Genomic DNA, 8,814 nt, shown 5'->3' with positions numbered 1-8,814 from the left:
ACAGTGCCAGTGCCAGCACCCCCACTGCCACCCCACAGCATCAGTACCCCCCACGCCCTGCCCCACAGCACCATCCCATTGCACTGCAGCACCGTCACCTTCCCCCCACACCCAGCCACCGCCACAGCACGGCCACGCTCCCAGCGCCCCCAGCAGCACGGGCCCCCGGCCACACAGCCCTGCCCAGGCCACGATGAGCTGTGCGGTTGCCCTTCCTGTAGCCCTGCCACGGCTCCGCTCTGCTCACAGGGGTGACCGAGGCTGGGCCGACCCGACCTAGACACACACACCCCATTCTGTCCCCCTGCACCCCCGCCGTGCTACCCCCCATAGCCCCGCCACCACCCACCTCCCCCACTGCGCTAAGGCTGCCCCCTGTGTGCTCATGCCTGCTGCTGTCACAGCCCTCTGGCTCGGCCCCTCCGCCCCCCAGAGCATGCAGCTCCCTGCCCCGGGGCCACGCACTCACCAGAAAGCAATCCCTTGCTAGTGCCTTGTCAGGCACACAGGAGCCCCAGGGGACTTCCCACCACTAAAAGGAGGGGGCCAGGACTGTGAGCAGTTTGGGGTTGGGCCCATCTCCCCCGCTGTGAGTGTGCAGCGCCTGGCACACAGAGCTGCAGCCTAGGCCTGCTGCAATACAGAGAATAAATAGCCAGGATAGGGGGCCACCCAGGCAGCACTGGGCTCCGCTCTGTGAGCCCAGCTGGGAACTCAACATGTTTCTCTGTATGTACTGCCCGGCCAGCTGCCTCCCAAGATGGGCTTCCATCTGCTCCTGCCTGTGCAGGGGGCAGGACACATGGGCACAGCTGAGTCCCCATCCCTGGTGCAGCGGAGTGAAGGCTTGCCCTAGAGTCCTGCGCCTGCCTTGAGGAGGGTGACAGTGCACTACAGGTCACACGCTAACGGATGGCTCATGTCACCGCTCACCCCTGCCCTGTGCAGGTCGCCCCTGGGCTGTGCTGGGGCTGAGGAGTGCAGCTGGTGCAGGGCCCTGCTGGAATGACTCCCATACACACAGGGCTCAGGGCCAGGAGGAGCCTGGCAGCATGCCCAGGACTGGCAGGCACAGTGTGGGACCAAAACATCCTTTCAGCGCCCGGCTGCAAACAAGCTCCAGCTAGTTCCCCTGGCAATAGGCCCCTTTGCTCCGTAAATCCATTGGCACCTGGAGCCCAGGTGCTTGGCTCGACCAGCCTGTCTCTCCCACTTATGCTCCTGGTTATTGCTCTGCCTCTGGGGCAGTGCCGGGCTGGGCCTGAACAACAACCAATTCCTGGCCAAGACACTAGTTTACTTTCAGTTCAGCCAATGCCAGCCAAGACTGTAGCAGCGTGAGCTTCCCCCAAGCAGTGCCCTGTCAGCACCAGCTGGGACCCCAGTGCTGTGAGCTTTCCCCAGAGTGCCCTGTCAGCACCAGCTGGGACCCCAGTGCTGTGAGCTTCCCCCAAGCAGTGCCCTGTCAGCACCAGCTGGGACCCCAATGCTGTGAGCTTCCCCCAAGCAGTGCCCTGTCAGCACCAGCTGGGACCCCAATGCTGTGAGCTTCCTGCAAGCAGTGCCCTGTCAGCACCAGCTGGGACCCCAATGCTGTGAGCTTCCCCCAAGCAGTGCCCTGTCAGCACCAGCTGGGACCCCAGTGCTGTGAGCTTTCCCCAGAGTGCCCTGTCAGCACCAGCTGGGACCCCAGTGCTGTGAGCTTTCCCCAGAGTGCCCTGTCAGCACCAGCTGGGACCCCAGTGCTGTGAGCTTCCCCCAGCAGTGCGCTGTCAGCACCAGCTAGGACCCCAATGCTGTGAGCTTCCCCCAAGCAGTGCCCTGTCAGCACCAGCTGGGACCCCAATGCTGTGAGCTTCCTGCAAGCAGTGCCCTGTCAGCACCAGCTGGGACCCCAATGCTGTGAGCTTCCCCCAAGCAGTGCCCTTTCAGCACCAGCTGGGACCCCAATGCTGTGAGTGCCCCCCCTAAGCAGTGCCCTTTCAGCACCAGCTGGGACCCCAATGCTGTGAGTGCCCCCTAAGCAGTGCCCTGTCGGTGCCAGGTAGGACTCCAGCAGGGTGAGCTCTCTTCCTCTCTAATACCATTGCTAACGCCAGAGCCTTCTTGAACTATAGAACTTTATTCTATTGACTGAATTTAAAAATGATTTTGGGCAGCTGGGAGAGTGAGAGGAAACCATGGCCCAGAGCCAGGGCCTAGACGCCATGGGGATGGGCACCTGGAAGATTCAGAACCCACCGGCCACCTGGATTGTTTGGAGAGCTGCTGTTCACCTGCTGCCTGCTCCCACGCAAGTCTGAGCCTCACACAAGGGCCCAAGGAACTGGCCACACTAGCCAGTGTCTGAAGCTATGCAAGTCACCACAGGATGAGCTTGGCGCCTGCAGCCCTTCACGCTCCAGCACCGCAGGAAGGTAACTGCTTCCAGGGAGGCTGCTGCTGCTACAGAGATCCCCTGAGAACTGCCTGCTCCCTAAGAGCAGCCTTGTGCCCCGGACAGAGCCAAGCTGCCTGTGAATGCCTCATCCTTGTCTGTACAAATACTAGGTAGAAGTGGTGAAGTGAGCTGGCCTCTGTAGGCAGCCCTGATGAGGCTGTAACTGGGACTAGGTGTCGCTGCACTTCAGGCAGGTGGGAGAAATGCTGGAGAGAATTCAAAGGAGGGCCACAAAGCTGATCCAAAAAGAAAAGGAGTACGTGTGGCACCTTAGAGACTAACCAATTTATTTGAGCATAAGCTTTCGTAAGCTACAGCGGTGAGCTGTAGCTTACAAAAGCTTATGCTCAAATAAATTGGTTAGTCTCTAAGGTGCCACACGTACTCCTTTTCTTTTTGCGAATACAGACTAACACGGCTGCTACTCTGAAAGCTGATCCAGGGGCTGGAAAAGAAGCCTTGTGGCTTAAGAAGCTTACCCAAGAGAAGGCTGGGAAGTGCCTGGATCCATGTCTCCAGCAGATCTGAGAAGCATCAGAGTCTGTACCTACCTGGGGAACAAATCTTTAATAATGGGCTCCAGTCTAGCAGAGAAAGATCTAACATGAGCCAATGGCTGGAAGTTGAAACTAGACAAATTCAGAATGGAAATAAGGCATAAATTTTCAATGTCCGAGTAATTAGCTACTCGGACAATTTACTGTGGTCAAGATGGATTCTCCCTCATGGAGCAGTTTAAATCAGGATTCTAACAGCTCTGCTCCAGGAATTATTTGGGGAAGTTCTCTGGCCTGTGATACAGACTGAATGATCCGTCACAAAGGCCTTGGCCCCATGGCCTGCCTGCCCAGCGTGTTCACAGCCCACCGGGGGGAGGATGGGCTGGGCCTGCCCTCACTGAGCCTTCCCCAGCAGCGCCAATGATCCCACACCAAGTGCGGATGGAGAAGAGAAGCCCGCCATACCCTCCCTGCACATGGGCAGGTTTCTTCCTCTTCCAGGATGGGCCCAGGAACTCCTGCCCTGCAGACGCTTTCTTGCCCTTGTGGCTAAGGGAGTCCAGAGCACCACTGAAAGGTGCCAACCAGGCCCCATGTGTTGGCCTGGCACGGCGGCCCCAGCCCCCCGGGAACAGAGCGAAGTCCTGCACTGGCCTGTTCCAATGGGACGAGCTCCCAGCAGGGCCCACATGGACGGGATCCTTCACAGCCCCAATGGGGCGCAGCTCCGGGACAGCCCCTGGGCACGACAGCCACGACCCAACGTCTGCGGCGCCTGCTTTGTCCCGGAGCGCCCTGGCTTTGAGGCCAGCTCGGTCCCTCCATAGGCAGGAGATGGATGCTGTCAGGGCCAGAGCCTGGACATTGGGCCCCTCAGGCGGGACAGGGGAAGGCATGCTTGTGATGCCTGATCAGCCCTCACCACTGCCACTGTGCCATGGGCCAGCTGCCCAGCCCTGCTGCCATTTCACCTCCCTGGCTCCAGACATTGGGGGCTGGGACTCACGGGCCCAGAAGGTGCTGGAGCTCAGCGGGGGAGGGGAGGGGAATGTGCAGGGGCCCTTTGGAGAACCACCCAGATTCCTCTGGAGGTTACCATGGCAACAAGTTAGTAATGACAGTGACATTTTGCCGTGGCAACGTGAGTGAGAGAATTGCCCCTATTTGTGGTTGCCAAGAATTCCCGGGCTCAAGCTGGTGCAAGGATCCCAGGCCCCAGCCCCTGGAGACGCCAGGGCAAGGCCATGACCCTGGCACCGAGGGGATTTCACGCTCAGCGACTCAGACCCACCCCACATTGTCACCCACGGCTGCTGTTGGTTTTTCCCCTCCCTTGATGGCATCATTATTAGAGAGAGCGACAGCGGCCAGTCAGGAGGGAGCACCCTCTGCCATGGGACCTGGGGACTGTGACATCACCACACGCTGCTGTGGGAGCGGGTGTGACTTCACAGACATGGGTGTGCCTGGCCACTGCGGCCTGTTCAGCTGGAAGCCACAGGCTTCCCCATGCCCTCTGACCCCTCCCCAATGGGCCTCTCCTGGGGCTGGGGGGACATTGGTCTGAAAGCAGGGAGAGGGGTGCTAAGAGTTGGCAGGAGAGGGAGCCAATAGGAAGTGGGGGAGGGTGGTGACAGGACGGGACAGGGGCCTGGGGTTGAGGGGGGAGGGAGCAGGGGGTTGCCTGCCCCTTCCCTCCCAGGCTAGCTGCAGATCCTGTTCCTCCAGCCGAGGTCTGGGCACCGTGATGGGCAGCACCGTGTGTGGGAGGGAAGGGGATGTACCACGTGCACTCCAGTAACAATCTCACCCGAGCGGGTGCAGAGGCCTAGCCCCGTAAGAGCTTGCTGCAGACTGCCAGGAGCAGCCCCCCACCTCAAACTTGCTCCCTCTGAGTCGGGTCTGGTCCCAGCTGCTGGCAGCCAGGCCTGCGTACCAGAAGCTCCCATTTATCTCCTCTCCTGTGGGCGTGGGGGGAGGGAAGGGGGCAGCAGGAGCAAGGGTTCCTGGCACAGATGCAGCATGCATGCATGGCACAGGCCAAGCATTCACACACATGTGCAAGGCCACATGTTCCTGCTCAGTCTCACACACCCAGGCAGCATAGGTAATGGCTTGTGGGCCCGCATGCACACAGCTACACTGCCCACCCTGTGTGCAGCTTCCCCATCCTGTGGGGTTGGGGGGAGGAAGGGTTTGGCACGTGTGCACACCCCGGGGACCCAGACACCCGTGTGCAGAGATGACATGCATGCACACAGACACACACACAGACATGCACAGACACACACACACACTCAGAGCTCGATGTTCAGCATGAGGAGTGCTTGATTTGAACAATTAAATGAGCTGCCCTGGTGGAAAGGGACTTGCGGTGAAGGAGGAGAGAGAAAGGGAGGGGAGACCAGCCTCTGCTGCTTTCCAGCCCTCAGCCCCTTGTCAGTCTGGGGCCCAGGAAGGATTTCCAGGCAGCTGGGTAAGAGGAGAGGAAACGCACTCTGAACCAGGCCCCGCAGGGGCTCTTGTGTTCAGATGGGCAGGGCTGGGGATGGCTGGACGCTGGGGCATTGCTCTCTCGCCAGGCTCAGGGCACCGCATGGGATACACTCGCGTCCACTCGTAAACAGCAGCTGCTGCTCTGGGGAGAGGCTAACATGGTAGCTGCACGTTGGAAGGGAGCCTGTTGGGAACATCACCCCACATACCCCCAATACTGGCCTCCAGGCAGCACCTGTCTCCACCCACCAAAACAAATACATAGAAACCACTCTGGGGTTACACACAGAGCCCGCCCCACGGGACCATCCAGCCCAGCCACTTCCTGCCCTTGTTTTGGCGGGTGTAGCCTCCCGCTCTCTGGTCTCCCCAACACCCAACAGCTGCTCAGAGCAGGCCCCTTGCCCGTGGTGCTCACCATGTTCACTCAAGGCCCTGCACTGGCTCCCTGTGACACAAAGGATGGTCGCGATTCTGTGTCAGCAACTCTTCTCAGGCTTGACATACTCACTACACCTCATGCTGTCATGTCCTGTATCTAACCGGTGTCATGTACAAACTGGTAACGCGCAGGTCCTGACAACCACTGTGTGTATGCCCAGGGCTCCCCCGCGCCGGCTGGGGCTTGCGGCACCCCCCATTCCAACGCTCTCCCCAGGACAAGGGAAGAGGGGATCAGGCCGCTGGGCCCTGGTACAGATGTGTGGGGAGGGGGGTGCTCTGCACTGACACACCAGTACCTGGAATCAGTCCCCCTCCTTTCCTCTCTGGCTGTCTCCATGGTTACCATCAGGTGTGTGCTGGGGGGTAGTCCCAGGATTTCCCTGGGATCCAGACAGACAGACTGACACACCCACCACAGGCCCCACTGCAGAGCCACAAGCTGCCCGGAGAACACAGGGCAGGGGAACTCTTCCAGGCCCTCGGCCTCACAGTCAGAGGTACAGATATACCCCCCAGAGCTCCCCCAGCCCCCTGCATGCACCGCCTCCACATCTACACCAACCCCCCACACAGCCCCCTGCACGCACAACCCCGGACAGCCCCCTGCACACACAGCCCCACACCTGCACCAACCCCCCCCCCACACACCCCTGCACACACAGCGCCCCCCATACAGCCGCTGCACACATAGACCCCACATCCACAGCAGCCCCCCCACAGTCCCCTGTACACACAGCCCCCCGACATCCACCAGCCCCACGCACAGCCCCCGGCACACCCAGCCCCCCCATACAGCCGCTGCACACAGCCCCCCATCCACACCAGCCCCCCGTGCACACAGCCCCCGGCACAGACAGCCCCCCCCCGTGCCTTGCCATAGAGCACCCCCCGCCCGGGTCCTCACCAGCTCGGACGCCTCCGGCCCCGCTGCCCGGGCGGGAATGTCCCCGGTGGGAGCCCCCCGCTCGGCTCGGCTCCGCGCCGCCTCCCGCCCGGCGGGGCGGGGTCTGCGCGGCCCCCAGCCCGAGAGCGAGGGGCGGCCGGGCTCGCTGCAGACCCCGCCCGGGCTCGCCAGCCCCCCGCACCTCGGCAGCTGGGGCCAGGCTGGGCCCCGCCCCGTGCTCAGGGGCTCGCCGGGCCGGGGCGAGGCGGGGGTCACCCGCAGGGCTCCGTCCCAAGCCCCTGCCCTGGGCAGCCCCAGAAAAGCTGGGAGAGAAGGCGGGAGGGCGCCCTGGAGCGCTGCCCCGGGAGCCCTGGGGACAGGAGCGGGCAGAGCCGGGCTGGAGTGGGCCAGTGTCCCCTGGGCGGATTCTCCATCCCGGTCCTGGGCCTGGGGGCTCTGTCCCAAACCTCTGCTCAGGGCTGGGAGCAGGGATCCCCGGGCAGGGCAGACTGGCTGGTCGGGGGGCCCTCTGTGTGCTAGCCGGCCAGCGTAACAAGGCAGCAGGGCGTTCGCCCACCCTTAGCGGGGTACCCCACATTCCTCAGGGTCGTCCCCTGTCCGTGGCTTCGTCTGGTGTAGGACGGGGGAGGCAGAGCGCACTACTGGCGTGACCTCGCACACACCGTGCACAAGAGGTCACATGGCAGGCGTGGGATCCCACCGTTCCCAGAAGTACCAGAATGTCCAGCGTTCTGGGGGTGCGTGAGCGAGCCCCTGACAGCGGGGCGGGGAACGGCAGGGCTAGCCACAGCGCAGGCTCTGGCAAGCAGGAAGCGTGGGCTTGTCTGGGAGGCAGCTGCAAGTCAGAGCAGGAGGCCCCCAAACACTCCTGCTCCTGGGACCGCAGCAAGCTCCAGGCGCAGAAAGCAGGCATCTCGCATCTGGGTGAGAGCCCAGAGATGGGTTATGGGACGTCACTCCATGGCAGGTCCAGGAGCCCCATCCCTCTCACTGCAAGGAAAGGTTCTACCTCCAGAGACATCAGGGATGCCTCTTCAACTAGGCCACCCCATGGGCTGCAGCTGGCGTTTGCAAGGAGAGGGTCATTCTCCCTCTGCCCTTGTACAGATTGCAGCCTGCATCACCAGTCCTCCTGTCCCACGTGGGACCCCATGCCCACAACACTCGCCCCCTGCTGCACAGTCAGCTCCAGAAACTCATCAGCATTTCTAGCCCTTGTGGTTGCAAAGGGAAGTTAAAAAGCATGACCCACTTGTAAGCAATGGAGGGAGGTCTTCCTGAGTCTGCAGAGAGCCTGAAACCATCTCTCTAAGAGGGGTGCTGCCCCAGGCATCTCTACAGGTGGGAAGCCTGCGTGTGCCAGGGGATGGTGTGCGCAGAAAGCTCCGAACCAGGGGCCAGCATGAAATACGCTGACTGTAATGTCGAAGAACAGGGCTGAGTGACTGGCTGAGCAGGTCCCTCACTTCCATTCTGAGTTCAGTGAACCCTCTGGCACGTGAACATCTCTCTGATGCTGCTGCAGCTCCAGGGGCCTCACCCCAGAGCCTGGGTCCAGCTTGCTGCAGAGCCCCTTGGCTGTGTCGCTCCCGGGCAGCATCTGGCACTGGGGAAGGTTAGGGCAGGGGTGCGTTTTGCGTGGACACCCCAATGTTGCAAGGCTCTGGTCCAGTCAGATCTCCAACGGCAGGGAGTTCTACAGCTATTTCTCCACCAAGAGCCCCCTGCCTCTGCCTAGTGGTTCGGAAGGAGAGAGGCTGGACTTCAGCCAGGCTTTGGACACAGTCCCACAGGACATTGTGACAAGTAAGCTGGAGAAATGTGGGCTCAGCAGAACTACCATTAAGCGGACACATCGTTGGTTAAACAACCACAGACAAAGAGTGACTATGAATGGAATGAGGTCAGGTTGGAGGGAGGTCTCCAGTGGGGCTCCACAGGGATCGGTTCTGGGCCCGGTGTTATTTAGGATCTTTATTAATGCCCTGGACGGAGGACTAGAGAGCACACTGATGAAGTCTGCAGGTGAC

Source organism: Natator depressus, chromosome 10 (genome assembly GCF_965152275.1).
Source record: "Natator depressus isolate rNatDep1 chromosome 10, rNatDep2.hap1, whole genome shotgun sequence".
NCBI classification, from domain to species: domain Eukaryota; kingdom Metazoa; phylum Chordata; order Testudines; family Cheloniidae; genus Natator; species Natator depressus.
The sequence above is the reverse complement of the archived record's forward strand: the minus strand, read 5'-3'. Positions refer to the sequence as shown.